This window comes from Protopterus annectens, chromosome 8.part0 (genome assembly GCF_019279795.1).
Source record: "Protopterus annectens isolate FY-2018-M chromosome 8.part0, PAN1.0, whole genome shotgun sequence".
Taxonomy (NCBI): Eukaryota; Metazoa; Chordata; order Ceratodontiformes; family Protopteridae; genus Protopterus; species Protopterus annectens.
This window is the reverse complement of record NC_056741.1, coordinates 744,331,523-744,348,602: the sequence shown is the minus strand read 5'-3', so window position 1 is coordinate 744,348,602 and position 17,080 is coordinate 744,331,523. Positions and strand designations below refer to the sequence as shown.

The 17,080-nt window shown below is 41.3% G+C and overlaps 1 protein-coding gene and 1 non-coding gene across 3 annotated transcripts in view; one reads left to right on the top strand and one right to left on the bottom strand.

Moving 5' to 3' along the window:
* THBS3 (thrombospondin 3) overlaps positions 1-17,080 on the top strand; it is a 948,644-nt gene that overhangs the window by 452,566 nt on the left and 478,998 nt on the right. The window lies entirely within an intron of this gene.
* Positions 3,843-3,914, bottom strand: TRNAE-UUC. The gene has a single exon. It is a non-coding gene; the product is annotated as a tRNA-Glu (tRNA).

Genomic DNA, 17,080 nt, shown 5'->3' with positions numbered 1-17,080 from the left:
AGGATTTGGATTTTTGAGGTGCAGCATGTCCCTTAATTCGGTTGGACATGGCCTTATACGTCAGGCACAGGTCACCTCTGAGCAGGTGGTATGCCACTGAGTAGAGCTGGAGTTTCTTTAACCAGGCAGCATATGGCATCTGTTTGAGCCCTTTGATCCTCTTGGTGAGGTACTTTTGGGGTCTTTCCAGTTGCTGCAGGTGTTTGGTAAGGTACATCCCAAAAGGGGCATTGTACTCGATTATGGGCCTGATGGGGGATGAGTAAAGAGGCACGATGACCTCCCCTAATCTAGATGTGAATCCCTTCATGATTAGGTGGGCTATATAAAATGTTTTTCTAACCACTTTGGCCATGTGTTTGTCAAATGAGAGATTGCTATCAACTTGGGTCCCCAGGTCCCTAATTACTTCTTCTGTACTTAATGGATTACCACCTATGTGGTAATTTGTGGGCACTTTGTTTTGCCAAAGGGGATGACTATACACTTTTGGCGTTTAGCTTGAGGCCATGGCTCTGGCACCAGTTGTCTGTTTCTATGAGGCCCTTTTGGAGGATGCTTGTGTCGGCTGGAGAGTCGATTATGGTGCCCAGTTTGCAGTCATCTGCGAACTTGGTCAGCCACAGTCCTTCCGTGTTGGCCTGTACCTCCGAGAAATATATACCAAACAAGAGAGGTCCCAGGACTGAGCCTTGCGGACGCCACTTGTAACTGGTTTGGAGTCTGACATGGCTCCAGCAATTCTAACCATGTGGGTTCTGTCCTTGAGCCAGTTTGCAACCCATCTAGTGACATAGGGGTTTATATTTAAGCTGGTGAGCTTATCTATAATGCCCGAGTGGGGTATTGTATCGAAGGCTTTTGCAAGGTCCAGATAGGCTGTGTGGACCACCTTCCCTTCGTCAATGGCCTTGGTGACTGTTTCAAAGAAGTCAACCAGGTTTAAGAGGCAGGATCTGCCCTTAACAAAGCCAAACTGGGTAGGATCCAGTGTCTGTAGGTCCCCAATATCTTTATTTATGAGGTCCATGATGATCCTTTCCATAGCAGACCAAGCTAGTCAGGCTTATGGGGTGATAGTATCCAGGGTCCGTTGAGGCACCACCTTTGTGGAGAGGGACCACTGTTGCTGTACGCCACTCTTTGGGTACATGTCCTGTAGTAAGGCTGAGATTGAACAGTAGTTTTATGTTTGGGTTTAGCTCTTCTTGGAGTTCATGTAGGACGCAGCCTGGGACACCGTCTGGTCCCATTGATGGTGTGTTTTTTGCTTTGGAGAGGGCGGCTCCCACCTGAGCATCTGAGATGTCAGGGGGACAGCACTCTGCTGGGATAGATATTTGCCCTTTTGGTGGGGAGGGGGGGGAGAAGTTTGCGCTGAACCTGTCAGCTAGGATGTTGGCAATGTCTGTGGGATCAGTGTATTTTTTGTCATTTTGGACTAATTCTGAGCATATCTGGGAATTCCCTCCCAGGTTCCTAACATAACTAAAGAAAACCTTGTGATTATCCTTAGTGTCCTGTGCAATTTTTCTCTCGAAGCTGGCCTTTGACGATTTTATGAGTGCCCTTAGTTTTTTGCTAATACTGATCAGAGATGCCTTCCCTTTTGGGATTTTGCTCTATCATGTAGTAGCTTCCTCCTTCTATTGTATAGTTTGTTTATGGCTGGGGTCCACCAGACAGGTCGTCTGCCTTTGGAGTATTGGGTCTTGGTTTTATTTGGGATTGTATGATCCATGCATTCCTGAAGGTGTTCATAGAATGCATTTATAAAGGATTCTGGTCTGGGTATTTTCCACAGGCCGGGGCTTTGAAGGATTCCACCTCGGTTTTGAGGAGTGTGAAATTTGCTTTAGAGAAGTTTCTCACTGTGGTTTTCTGGGCAGGGGGTGGGGTCGGGATGTGAATATCCAGTGAGATCAGTTTATGGTCTGATCTTACCAGTGAGGGATACACTTCTGGTCTGGAGCATAGAGTCCCCATGTTGGTGATGATCAGGTCCAGTATGTTTTCCCTCTTGTGGGAGTGGTAACAAGTTGTTCCATAGCATTTGAGTTTATGAATTCTAGGAACCTTTGGGCAAGGGTGTTGGAGCTAGAGTAATGCTCCCAATCTATGTTTGGGTAGTTGAAGTCGCCCAATATAATGGTGTTCGGAGAGACCTTCATATTTTCCAGTGTTCTCAGGAAGGCCGAGTGGGGTTCCTGGGTTTGGGAGGGTGGTCTGTAGCAGGCTATAAACTGGAAGGCAGTTTTACCCACTGTTAGTTGCACATGGATAGTCTCTGATGCTTCGTGCTTTGCCACCAACCTGGAGGTGTGGGTATCTTTGATGAATATCGATACTCCCCTCCTTTTGTGGTTCGGTCCAAGTTTTGGGGCCAAAAGCATGGTATGAGGTATAACCTGGTAGTGCTGGGGTGCTCTCGGAGTCCTGAAACAGGTTTCTGTTACTGCACAGATATCGATGTTCTCCATGCTAAGGAGAGTTTCGAGTGCATGCATCTTGAGGTTTAGACTTCTAGCGTTGAGTAGCATTACTCTTAGTTTCTTATCCCTTGTGATACCTATGGAGGTGGGTATGTCTTTGAGCCTTGCCTAAAAAGGCACTATGGGGTAGCAAGACCCTTTGCTAATATCCGAAAGCCCAGGGGTGACAGGTGCAAGCCATCCCTAGCAAAGCATCGTGGCTTGTCGTGCATATCATCCCAAGCTGACAGGCATTGATCCCCTTTGAATGACACCAATACTTAAGCCAATTGTTGAAATTGATCATCTTGTCTTCATATTGTGGCATCATTCTTGGTGAGGGTAAGATGCTACTCAAGGTCAGGGTCATACCAGCCTGGGCTACATGCTCAGAGAGCTCCTCTATGTCTCTTTTCATGTAGTCCATGGAGGTACGTCTCAGATCATTCACACCAGCATGGACAATGACTGAGTCATATTTGTACTTGCCTTGGAGTGACCTGAGTGCTTGTGTTATGTGGCTGATCCTAGCGCCAGACAGGCTGCTCACCGTGACCTTCTCCTTGTTCAGCCTGGTGAGCGGGACGTCAGTGTGCCCGACGATAGACTCACCTATTACAAGTGTATCAGGTGTGTTGTTTAGCCTTAAGGGCTGTGACTGTTCGGCACACTGGCTTTGTGAGATATGTGTTGCACGTGTTTTGTGGTAGCGGTTGCTTGGGTGTCTGCTTTGGAGGTCTCTGCTGCTTAGGCAGATCTTTATTTAGAGCCTCCCAAATATGTTTTTGTGTGATTATGTGTTTGGTTTGCTGTCGTGGTAGGTCTATGTGAGACTGGAATTGTAGTGAGTGTGGTTTCCTTCTCCTCCTGACTGGTTATGCCAGTACTGAGTTGAGAGAGAGCTTAGCCTACAGTTTGGCTATATGGTTGCATCTCTCACATGTGTTGGAATTTGTTGGGAGGAGGAGAGGGTTGTCTGTGTACATGAGGCAGTTGTAACATTGCCTCAAGATTCCCATTTTCACCAGCTGGACCGGAGAGGAGATTGACAACTGACCTTTGGGCATGCTAGAATAATGTTGGGAATTCCTTTATAATTGAAAACAAGGGCCAATGGGGAGTGAGGGTGTAGTGCTTTTAATTTTTAGTGCTGACTTATAATTGCTTTAGTGAGCAAGTGCTCTGATGCTGGTTGTTTTGCGGATATGCAGGAGGTTCATCAGAGTGGGGTCTGACAATGCCCTGTATGCCAGGCATAGATCTCCCCTCAAAAGCCTGTAGGAGACAGAATACAGGGATAGGGCATTGAGGCAGTCTGCATAGGATATATTATTTACACCCTGTATTCTTTTAGTGAGGAAAAAGCTTTCATTCCCATACCGGGAGTCGAACCCAGGCCGCCTGGGTGAAAACCAGGAATCCTAACTGCTAGACCATATGGGATGTTTACATTTACATTTACACATTACCCTGCAGTTACAGAAGAAGGCAGGACAGTTAGCTTGAAGATACTGAAAGCTGCAGATGGACCCCACCTTTATGAAGTGGGGCACCGAGGGTTGCTTTCAAAAGGGTAGGGCCATCACTGACAACTGGATAAGATAACATTTTTGCAGTGATTTCCAGATATTCGGATGGAAGTCCATCTGTAGTGGCTGAAGAAAGGTTTTGTTTCTTAAGGAATTTTCATATTTTATCTATAGAGACAATTAAAGCGAGAATTCAGTACTGGTGGGATTAGTTAGGTCCTCTAAAAGGACTTTAGTTCTTGTTGGGATGGCAGTGTTGACGTATTACCCAACCTGCATTAGTTTAGGAGAAAGGACTTCATTGCTCTTGCTTGGCTGACCTGTCTTTACAGGGTTATGCAGTCCTTTAACACCTAACCAGAACTGTTTTAGGGTGCTGTTGTATTAGGATGGTTGAGTTACAGTGTGTGTCATTGCATATTGTTTTGAAAATATTGCCTTGACTCATTTTTTTAAGTTATTTAAATGTGATTTGAATTCATGAGTTCTGGTTTGGTAATGCAGATTCCTCAGCAGATCTCACCAAGTCACCATGCTTTAATTTTGTGGGTTACTGAACGCAACATTTTAGATCTAATTCTTTTTTGCATTTCAGTATATTTGGTACATTTCTTTAAAAGTTTAGTGTCTTAAGCTTGAACACACTGTAGAAGTGCATGATATGAGGTAATGGTTTCCATACTGGACAACTACATAGCATCCTCTCCCCTTCTGTAAAAATGTCAACCCTCATTGTGCTTAAGCGTTTTTTATAACCTTTAACCTCAGTCTATAGCAGACTGACATCTGTGATGCTCCCACAATACCACCCTGTTAACTTATGCATGTTCCTATAACTGCAATGTTGTAGCTACTGTAGTATAGAGGATTTAGTGGAGTTGGATATCTCAGCCCTTCCTGTTGATGCCAAATTGCTTCCTGATTGTGCATAGTACACAGTTTCCCAGTGTTAATTTGGTGTACAGGGCAATGGAACTTATGTGAAGTGTTTCTTTATATCTAAATCTACATTTTATATATATATATATATATATATTTATATCTAACTAATTGTCTATACTTGTGTATGTATGTATATGTATATATATTTTCACCAAACCAGTTCCAGCACTCAGATGGTGAAAAAATAACTTGGTTAATAAATGTCAAAAAGTCATAATGATCTCACAACAGACCCAGGGTTATGCCAAGAAGGCTCTCTTAATGTCGTGGGGAAACCGCACTTAAAGCATTTAAATACAGCCATTGCTTCTTTCACCCAATTAAAGCCCAGAATGGCTTAAATATATAAACTGCTGTATGAAATTGCTTGTGCACCATCTACTGGCTAAACATAGTTGCTACAGACGTTTTTCCTATAGTTATTACTAAACATATATAAATATATTTACTTATGGGGAACTGAAGGTGAATGATCCAAAACAACAATACATTTATTTTTTACGTAAAATACGTAAAAATAATTTCTCGCCACCAGGTAAACCCATTGTCTCTGGGAGAGGCTCTAATAAAGGCAGCATCTGCTTTTTTGAACTTATTTATTAATTAATTATTTATTTATTTACATTTGTTGACCGGGAGTGTCCGACTGGACGTAGGTCCATTTTCAGCGGAGGCCCGGGGAGAAAAGCTCCACAGTTAAAATAAACAGACAGTAGTTACATTGGATTACATAGCGATTAACAATTTAACATAGCAATTACTTACAACATATTTACAGATGAAGAACATAGTACATCAGTAGACAACTAGAATCTTTATCTGTGAAGTACATAACAGACATTAACAAATGTTGCAATAAGAAGTTCCTGCTGTATAATAAGTACTAGGCTTATGAGCATCTGAGCTTGCTATAATCAAAGTAGTTAGTGGAGTGGAAAGAAAGGTAGTGGTTGGATGGGGTGGGTGATATTAGAGTGGGAGTTGCAAGGGCATAGCCAGCATGTTTTTAGGTGCGCTTTTAGTAAAGTTTTGAAGTGGGTGCATGATGGTATGGAGGTAATTGTGGGTGGAAGGGAGTTCCATAATTTGGCTATGGTGCAAGAGAATAGTGCTTCACCAGCAGAGTTATTGGCTTTAGTGATCTCGCAAGTGATTTTTGTTGCTGGATCTTAGTGGCCTGGTGGTGCGATAGGGTTGGAGTAGATTCTGGAGGGATGGGACATTTAGTGGATGGTTTACTAGTTTGTGGGCGAGTGAGAGTTAATACCACTGAAGGAGGTGAGGGAGTTCAAGCCAGCCCAGTTCAGCAAGTGAGAGACAGTGGTGACTACGGTAGGATGCCCCTGTGGCAAATTTGGTGATTTTGTTCTAGCAGGTCTCCTACTTTGTTTAGATCGCATTGCCTTAAGTTGGTATATATTGGAGAGGCATAAAGTAGGGTGGAGATAAGGTGGGAATTTGCTATTGAAATCTTTGCTGCTTTGGTGAGAAGTTGCTTATTTCTGTATAATGCTCCTAGTTTTTTGTGGACTTTTTTTATGGTCATGGATATGTGAATGTCAAATTTTAGTTTATTGTCTATTTCCACTCCTAGCAATTTGGTGTGTTCAGTTGGGTATATAGTGGTGTCTTTTGCTGTGATGTTAAAGTGAGAGTTGTTTTGAGTATGTTTGGTGGGTTGGAAGATGAATAGTTTAGTTTTGTTTGGGTTGAGTATTAATTGGGCATCGGATAACCACGTTTCAACAGAGGAAAAGGCTTCCTGTGTGACTTTTTGCAGTTTGGGTAGGGACTGGGCTGAGCAGATGATGGTTGAGTCATCTGCGTATTGTATGAGTGTGCCATGTTTGGTGGCAGAGGCTAGATTATTGGTGTAAACAGAGAACAGTAGGGGTCCAAGGATGGATCCTTGGGGAATCCCTGTGGAGTTGGGGAGATATGTCATTCTGCCATACAACGGATTGTTGGCGGTCAGACAGGTAACTCTGAAACCAGTTGGTGACTGATTGAGAGAAGGATAGGTTATTGAGGACAGAGATAAGTTGTTTGTGTGGGACCATGTCAAATTCTTTAGATAGGTCTAGGAAATAAATAGGAATAGAAAGAAGCAATGACTGTATTTAAATGTTTTAAGTGGGGTTTCCCCACAACATTGTGAAAGCCTTCTTGGCGAAACCCTGGGTCTATAGTGGGATCATTGCGATTTTTTTGGTGTTTATTTAAAAAAGAAGTTAAATACTCACCATAACATTCCATCTATGTTATCCATTTTCATTCTTCCTCAACAAGTGGGTTCAGATCTGATCCTTGGATCTGACTCGGCTGCTTTTTACATCTCGTGGATACTGAAAATGCTCAAGCTCCTCCCTTACCCATAATCCCCTATTCCCCCACCATACCTCAGATCTTGTTTGCTCACATTATTGCGAATTAAAAAACAAGGAGCAGCTGGTATATGAGAAACCAGTATCTGGATCTCAAAGACAGGAACATTGGTTCCCTTAGCATATTTTATTCTTCCAGAAATCACAAATAAATGGTAGGTGGTTGGAGGGAGGGGAGTTGAGGAAGAATGAAAATGGACAACACAGATGAGATGTTATGGTGAGTACATAACTTCTTTTTATGGTGAGTACATAACTTCTTTATCTGATGCTGCCAATTTTCATTCATTCCTCAGTAAGTGGGATAGTGTCCCCAGCTAGCCTGAATTCCAGGTGGGGTCTAAGGAAGGATATTCCTGAGGACTGATGATCCGAAGGCTGCTCTTCCCCTAGAAACCAGATCCAGCTTGTAGTGAGCAATAAAGATATGAGGATTAGCCCAAGTTGCAGCAGCACAAATATCATCCATGGAAGATATGGATAAAAATACTGATGAAGTTGCCATGGACCTGGATGAATGAGCTCACAAAGCTTTTGACAAAGATAAACCCAATTTGTTGTAGACAAAGGAAATGCACTTGGCTAAAGTTACTTTAGTAACTGGCTTGGCCAATTTTGATTTCGAAAAGGAGACAAGTAATTGATCTGATTTTCTAAATGTTTCCATTCTATGCAAATAGAAACTCAACTGTCTGTGAATGTCCAGTAAGTGTAACATGTATTCCCCTTTGTTTGAGAAATTTGGAAAGAAAACTGGAAGAGTAATAAACTGATTAATGTTGGATTCTGACACCTTCTTAGGAAGGAAGGATGGGTTGGTTTGTAATGATACCATGTCTTTATGAAAAATTAAATAAGTAAGCTTAGAAGATAAGGCTTTACGTTCAGAAACTTTTCTAGCAGAAGTTATGACTACTAAAAAGATAGCTTTCCAGGTTAAAACTTTTACTTCACACTTTGCTGATGGTTCAAATATAGATTGAGTCAAAGTTTGTAAAAGTACATTCAATTCCTATGGTAGAAATGGATCTTTAAAAGGGGGTGTGAGAAGAAAGGTTCCTCTTATACAGGCTGTGACAAAGGGAGATACTGCCAGCACAGCTATCTGGAATTTTAAAAATAATTATATGACATTTGTGAATGTCAACATGATTTATATAAGATGCTTGTTTTACAAATGTATTAGAACTGTATGTCGTGTATATCAAACTGCTGTTACAGAAGTGTGTACTGAAAAGGTTTTTGCAAGGTGCTGTTTGAAATGTAACAACAGTGTGCCCTACTGGAATAGAACAGAAATGTACATGCACTATTGTAACTGTTTAAATGTATATATTTTAACAGTGGAAACTGGAATACAGGAAGTTAACTTCAGAAAAATAACTGAAATTAAATTACTTTATGGCTACTCAGTAAAAGATAGTATATTTCAGTTTCAAGGCAGCGAGAGACATAATGTCTATACTAGGAGCTTTCTGTATTGTCTTTAGTGCAAAATAATTACTAGTCTTGAAATGTGGAGGAATTTAATTATTTTATGACTTCCAGCATCTGTCAAAGATCTGAGCTCTATGCATTTTCACAGGTAGATGCTAAATACTGCCAGCTTCAAGCATTGGGGGTTTCACATGGGACAGAGTCAGATGACAAGAAATTATGTCATTCTGCAAGCTATCCCAGCAGTAATAGTTGAGATATTAATTTGAGAAATCTCTTAGAGAGACAGGGCATTCTGTATTTGGTCTTGGACCCGACAAGAACCATTCACCACAACATTTGCCTTGCTCTATAAGTAAGTTTCTAGGGTGTGGTAACTCTCTTAGAAACAGTCAGGAATACAGTGAAGCTTTATTTAGATATGTTTCTTTATTTATTTGAGACTGTCCTTCAGTGTTGTTTTAAATATTTCCTGTGATTTTGAACTCTGATGTCACTGTGAATATATACTGAGTATTTTCTTATTCTTTTATTATTAAATATATTTAAACCTTTCATTGTGGCTGATCTGTGTAGAAATATTTAAGTTTTGAGAGTACTTGCATATTTATTTGGTGACACTGTGTGGGCCACTCCTAACAGCCTTGCTCTTGGTCAAACTACCATTTGCATTAATGTTAATATTACACAGTAAGATTGGACACCCTTTGTCAAGGGTCTTAAAGTAGCTGATAAGGAGTTGACTGGTGGCCGTGGTAACTAGCTTATAGTCTGGGCAAAAGGGGGCATAGCTAGTAAACCTGTGCCAGCCTCTCCCAGGTGTGTGTGTGTGTGTGTGTGTGTGTGTGTGTGTGTGTGTGTGTGTGTGTGTGTGTGTGTGTGTGTCTCAGCTACTTGGACAGGGACACAAACCATTGGTTTGACAGGGAGGGTGGTAGGTAGGTCGTGGCTTGGTCACTCAACTGAGATCTCAACTCTATAGCTGTGCCAATGGGGAGTCATATTGGGGATTTGGACGAAGAAGGAAAAACCAGGCTTGGACTGACAGTGGTCTGTGTGTGCTCATAAGGGAAATTCCTCTTTATACAGAGAGCTGCATCTGAAATACTGTGTATGTACTTGTCATCCTCTCAGTAAACATCCCCCATTGTTGCCAATGAGGATTGATGCTCATTGATTACTAGTCCAGTGCTGGGGTGACACAAAGCCCCTACAAAGTTTTGAAGAAGCTAAGGTGGAATTATTTCCTCCTGTATGAAAACTAGAAATGGCAGCTAGTTTTACTTTAATAGTTGAGGGGCTTGCCCCTACATTAAAGTTGTAACCAAAAACTCAAGAACTTGAGTTACTAGTGCTGAAAAGGAGTCAGTGTCTTTCTGTTGTGCCCAAAAAACAAATCTTTTCCATTTACTTCTGTAAATCTTCCTAGTGGAAGCTTTATGGAAAGATAAAAGAATATGATGACAAGAGAGGAGAGCTTGGGTTGTCTGGCTATCAATGGAGGTGTAGAAACCATGTTGTCAACTTTAATCCTAAACTGTCCAGGTGAATCATGTCTGTCGGGTGAGACAGGAGGTCAGAAATTGGATCTAGAATTCATGGAGGGAGAACAAGATGAAGCCGAAGAAAGGAGAACTGAATCTGACAAGGCCAATCAGGGGCAATGAGGATGACTGTGCTTTTCAGTCAAGATGCTTTCTGTAGAAGCTTGTGGATTAGAGGGGTTGGGGGGTAAGCATAGAAGAGACCATGGGGCCAATTGTGGAGGAGAGCATCTCTTGGTGATTCCCCCAATGGGGGGAATCAGGGCAAAGAACCTGCTGCACTTGTTGAGGGAGATGCAAAGAGGTCGCCGCAAGGTTGGCCTCATTGGCAGAATATCTTTTCCACAGCTCTCATGTTGACAGAATACTCATGAGGTAATAAAATGGACCCACTTAACCTGTCTGATATCATGTTTTATTTTCCTGGAATGTGCATTGCTATCGGGAATCAACTGGATGAGATTGCCCACTGCCACACTCTCAGAGCTTCTCAACACAATGGATAAGACCTGGTTCCTCCTTGTTCATTGATGTACCAGACCACTGACATATTGTCCATCTGAATTGCAATAGTCCCTGAAGGGAGAGAATCTTGGAAGGCCTGCAGTGCTAGGAGAACTGCTCTCATTTCTAGGACATTGATATGCATGTTGGATTCTTCGGGGAACCATGTGCCTTGGACTGTCTTTCCCAAGACATACCACCCACTTGATTTGAGATGCATCCATAATCATTATGGCCTTGGGCTGAGGAATGTTGAAGGGGCAGCCTTGTAAAATCTTATCTGAGTGAATCCTCCACAAGAGATCATTTTTTCATGTTTGAGTTATTATGATATGGGTGGACAAAGGCTAGTGTAGAATAGACCATTGAGTCACTAGGGTCTGTTGAAGAATTCTCATAGGATATCTTGGCTAATGGAAAAAAAAAATATTGCAGCAGACATTGACTGTAAAGCTTGGAGAACCAATCGAGCTGACAATGAAGAATTCTGAATTATCTTTTTGACTTGAAATTGAATAGTCTGTACCCTTGGTAAGGGAAGAGAGGCTGTCACTGATGCTGTATTGCATAGAGCTCCTGTGAACTCTAATACTTGAGATGGTTCTAGCTGGGATTTGTTGTGATCAATGGAAATTCCCAGGTGGCAGCATGTTTAGAGTACATAAACTTGTGCTTTTATCAGTAGATGCCTGGTCGGAGTGGTTATGAGCCAGCCGTCCACATACGGAAATACCCAGAATCCCTGCAGTATCAAGTGGACTGCTACTACTGCCATGCATTTGGTGAACATCCTGGGGGCTGTGCTGAGGCCAAAGACTGAACTCTGAATTGGTAATGAATGGCTTCTATCTAGGAGTGGAGCTATCTTGTGGATTGTCTGTTCATTTTTATGTGATAGTATGCATCCTGAAGATCTATTGAGCATATTCAGTCATCCTGGTGCAGGAAAGGCAAAATAGATGGAACTGTGACCATCGGGAACTTCATGTGCTGAATTGATTTATTCAGAATGCTGAGATGCAAAATTGGTCTCCAGTCCTCTGTTTCCTTTGGCACTAAAAAGAATCTTGAGTAGGTTCTGGATTCGTTCTGGTCTGGGGGAACCTCTCGGATGACTTTTTTTCTAGCAGCTTTTCTCTTTCTTGTGCCACTTCTTTCCTCTCACTGGGTCAAACATCAGGAATTTTGTTTATCATTGAGTGGTATTATATAACCTCTGGAAATAATCCTCTAGACCCATGTATCTTTTGTAATCTCTAGCCAGGTTCTGTGGTCCTGGGATAGATGACCCCTGACTGCCTCCAGAGGGGCACAGTTGGGCTTCCTTTCAGGAGCACTGGTAAGATCTGTCACAGAAAGTGACCCTAGATCCTTGATTCTGCGGGCTTCCTATGCCATGTGAGTGGCGTCTTCTGTTGGAGTTCCTCCCTCTGCTTCAGGGAGAGCTATCTCCACATGGATTATAGAAAATGCCCTTTGAACTTTCTGAGCCACATTTTTGACCATCTTGCTGATTCCTAGAGAAGGTTCTTTGAGGAGTCGGTAAAAAATGTATGGCCACTGCAGACAGGGTCTTACCATCCTGCTAAAACCTGGAAAGTGTGTCTTTAACCTTGAGGCCAAACAAAGAGCTTCTGTAAAGGGAGCATTGACAAAGGAGGACTTGAAGGACTCCGCAAAGTCACACAGGTGCATCCAGGCATGTCTCCTAATGGAAATGCCTGAACCTGCCTCCCTTGAGGTACCTTAAGCTGCATGTGAAATGAGCCTCATGGATGAATTTGAAATGGACTATAGGGAAGCCAACTGTGAGGCAATAGATGTCTCCACCTCAGGAGTAATGGTCCCAGAGAGAGAGGTTTGGAGAGTTTTTTAATCAAATCCCTCTGACGTCTGGTGAAGAATGCCAAATAATTCAGTGACCTAAATGCAAAAGTCACAGAAGATATACATGCTCCCCGAATCTGTCCAGCTCCCTAGATTCCCTGTTAGGGGGATGAACAGAGAAACTCTGTTCAGCAAGTTCATTTTTTGTGGCCACTGCTATGACCATGGCATCTACTGATACTCATTTGCTCCAAAATTCCTTACCTACACACATACATATACATACATACAAATATTTTAAGCATGGACATTAATGCCCTTCTAGCTTGCCAGTATACCAGAACACTTGTTCCCATAATAAGTGTCCAGGCTGTTCTTAAAAATATCTAAACTAGTACTTTCTTTAATGTAGTTTGGTAGTCAGTTCCATGCATCAGCTACTCTGTCAGAGAACCAGTTGGTGCACTTCTCATTCCTATAGAATTTTCTGCATAGGTTGTCTGATGATTCTGTAGTACTTTTTGACAACGCCAAACATTCCCAGAGGTAGCTGTCTCTAAATGCCCTATATACTTGAATAAGACTAATAGGAATATATTGAATAAGGTTGATAGCAAACTGACTTTTGGCCACCACATTGCCTCCGTTGTACAGAAGGCTTTCTACATGGCCAACCTCATTAGTAAGGGTATATCATCCAGGGACAAGGTGGTCATAACATCCCTAGATGTTGTAAAGATATCTATAATATGTTGTGTCTGAGAATACATTTTAGAATCTGCACACAGTTTATCAATTTGTGTGTCTTTACTCCTTCCACATCTTATGTATCTATAAAAAAGTTTCCTATTATGCTCAATATTTTATATAAATTTTCTTCAAATTTTACTTGATCTTGTCTCGCACTATGCTTAATCTGTTTGTCCAGCTTGTTTATTTCAGTTTTTAAAGTTGTAGTTCAACCTCTCTTCCATTTCTTATATGTATTGTCTCTCACTTTAATCAGATATCTTATTTTTAAGGAAATATATCCCCCTGATGTTGTATGCCTTAGATCCTGATGTTAAACATTTTTTTGATTTTTTTGCATTCAAACATCAAAACAATTTCTCTTTCAAAGCTTTTCACATTTCATCTGCAGTTTTTCAGCTGAACACCTCACTCCAGTTAGTTTTACATACTGATTTGCTTCCGTATTATCTGTAATTACCTTTCTGTGCATTTTTTAGATTTCAGTTTGGCAGAATTATGTAGCAACAAATTAACCTTTATGCACATCGATGGTGGTAAAACTTGACTTGAAGTAACAGTAGTTTCTTTAGGAACATAAACAATGTCTAGTATGTTCTGTCCCCTGATAGGTTTATTTACAATTTAAAGCAATTGCTGTTCCTGAATATACATTGTCAATAATTTCCTTACTAATGTTGTAGAATCAATATTATTCCAGTCTGTTTCTGGTAAATTTAAGTCCCCAGCTAATATTAGTCTTCCCTCCTGTGTTTCATGCAAGAAATGTATGAATTCCTCTAGGTCATCTGCACTTGACTTTGGTGGTCTATACACTCCAACAATTATTATATGTTCCAGTGTTGTCTTTATTGTAATAGTTACACAGTCTATAGTATTGGTGTTATCATTGAACATGTAATAATTACAGGTCTCATAACTATCTTTAATCCCTATCATAACACCTCCACCTGAATTTTTTTAGAATGCATGTTGCAGTAAAAACATTTATACACTGACAGAATTGGTTTCCAGACATTGTTCTTTAACCATGTTTCACAAGCAATAACATCAGTCTTGTGAAAATATAGCAAATTTTCCAATTTAAAAAACTTTGTTATTAATGCTCCTAGCATTAACAAACATCAGAGATGCATCAAATGCTGCCATCTGTGAAATGTTAAATTTTCAACCTGGCAAAAATTATTTCAGTGGTGCCAGGATCCTGTCTAGTCTCTTAGGGATTGGCTCAGCAGAGTCTGTCTCCTTCCATTCCCACCAAGAGATCAAATCAATGAGATCATTGACAGGTAGGATCACTCATGAGGTAGATGGGCCAGATCCAAAGGCTTCCAGGAATACTGATTCCTCTTTGAAAGAGTTGTCAGTAGACCGTCCACTCCGTTGCTTGAGTATCTCCAGGATGTCTCCAAAGGAAACGTCATTGGGTGGTGATCTTGGGGACCCTTTCCCCTAATCAAAATCAGTATCTTCTGTGACCAACTTTTGAAGGGAGCCTAAGTGCCTCCTTTTGCACTTTCTCTTCTTAGGGACTTCCCCAGTGGGGTGTTCCGGAGAAGTGCTAGAAGATATGAGTATACCTTGATGGGTAGCCTGGAGACTTTGGACTGGCTGCCCCTGTGGAGTAGAATGTTGAGGCTCAAGACATGAAGACAGATGGGCTTGGGATGAAGGATCCGGGGAGGGGGGGGTCATCTTGCTATAGAAGCAAAGACAACTCTCCACTACCAAAAGCAGAATGCCCCAGAGACAAGGAGGCTGATGGTACCAAGAAGACATGCTTCCGTACCGTCAGCTCCATCTGACCCAAAGGCAGCCCACTCAAGACAGAGGTCAGAGCCAAGCTGTCTAATGCCAAGGCTCTGAGGAGAACAGATGGCTCCAACAACTTCGGAGTCAACTACAACACCTCGGATCCAGCAAAGACACTATAGAGTCTTTGAGAGTCATCTGGCTCTGATACACTTGGAGTTAGTCCACTCAGAGATGTTATCGGAGTAGAAGATACATCAGTCTTCAGATGTGACATGGAATTCTCTTGAAATCTCAGATCTAAGTCCTCCAAGACCAAAGGCTGGATCGGAGAAGGAGCAAAATAGGTGGAGTAGTACTAGTAAAGGTCTCCGGACCTAATGGGTTAGGAGCCGGGAGAGCTCTCCATTCTGAATTTGTGTGGTGAGAAATCTTTTCATCATTCTGTCCACATCTGCTTCTGTCAGATTCCTGAAAGAATGAGAAGATGAGGAAACTGAAAGGGTCCTAGAATGATGGCATCTCTCTAAGAAAGGTGATGGAAGATGGGAAGGTACTAGATCCAAAGAAGATGCATATCAGGTCCAAAGAAGCATCTTCAGCTGTGAGTGTGTCAGATCCAATGATGCAGATTTTGTATCAGAAACTGTCGGATCTGATAACTTAGACTTGGGATCCAACCATTTTTTGGATACCTTAAGAAGTGATTCTGCAGTAGGATCTGAGCTTGGAGCAGAGGATCCGGAAGGGTCTGAAGGACGCTTCTGGCTTCCTTTTTCTCTGGTTTCTTGGGGTTTTGATCCCAGATACAGTTTCTGAAAAGATCATCAGAAGCAAACCTTTCAATATTAGTTTATTTTTACGGTCTACTGAGGCCCATGGGTTAAAGGCCTTACATATGACACAGGATTCTTTTAAATGAGCTGGGCCTAAACAGTTCACACAATAATCGTGTGCATCTGATATAGGAATTTTGTGGTCACAGGCCTTACATTTCTTAAATCCTGATGGTTTTTAAGCCATTCTGAAAAGAACTGCAGTAACGAGAAAGGTAAAATCTCATTTTTTTTATTTTTGTTATACAAGGAAAGGAAAGAAGAAAGAAAGTGAAAAGTTACCAACAGTGGTAACTGAAGGAGTTACTGATTGCAAGTGTATAAAGAAAGAACAGGAATACCAACAATGCTAGTTCTAAATTACACAGATAAGTGTAGAAAGGATAAGGCAGGAATATAATATAGAAAGATTAAATGTATATATAGGTATATATACATACATAATACAATACTTTACTCACAAGCAACACTAAAGTTCTAGAGCTAACAGCAGCTACATCTGCACGAAAAGGTGGCAAATGAATCTAAGGTATGCAGGAGGACTACGGCATTATGCGTAATGGAGGAGCTTGGAAGTTTTCAGTATCCACAAGCTGTAAAATGGATCCGAGTCAGAACTGAGGATTGGATCCAAATCCACTTGTTAAGGAATGAATAAAAATTGACAACATTAGATCACAGATCAAGTTATTTTTTCGCCGTATGAGTGCTGGATTGGTTTTGTGAATATTGCTAGAGTGTTCCCGGCACTCATGCATTTGGATGGGATATATATATATATATATATATATATATATATTTATATTTGGTTTCACTTGAAACCATCGAATTAACACTACGTCGAGTCTCACATCATCGAGACTACATGACGCGTAAACTGAAACCATAAAGTAAAATCATCGAGTTGCAAACCGTCGAAACAAACTGCATAACATCACGAACTGAAAATGAGAAGGTATGTACGAATATACACTATGTAGCAAACATATATGGAACTCTGACAGTATAGCTACATGTATACCTTAAACTTGATGGTATGTATCTCGATGATTTCAATTTTCGTTGAAGTCGATGCTATAACTCTCGATGATTTCAGTTTTTGTT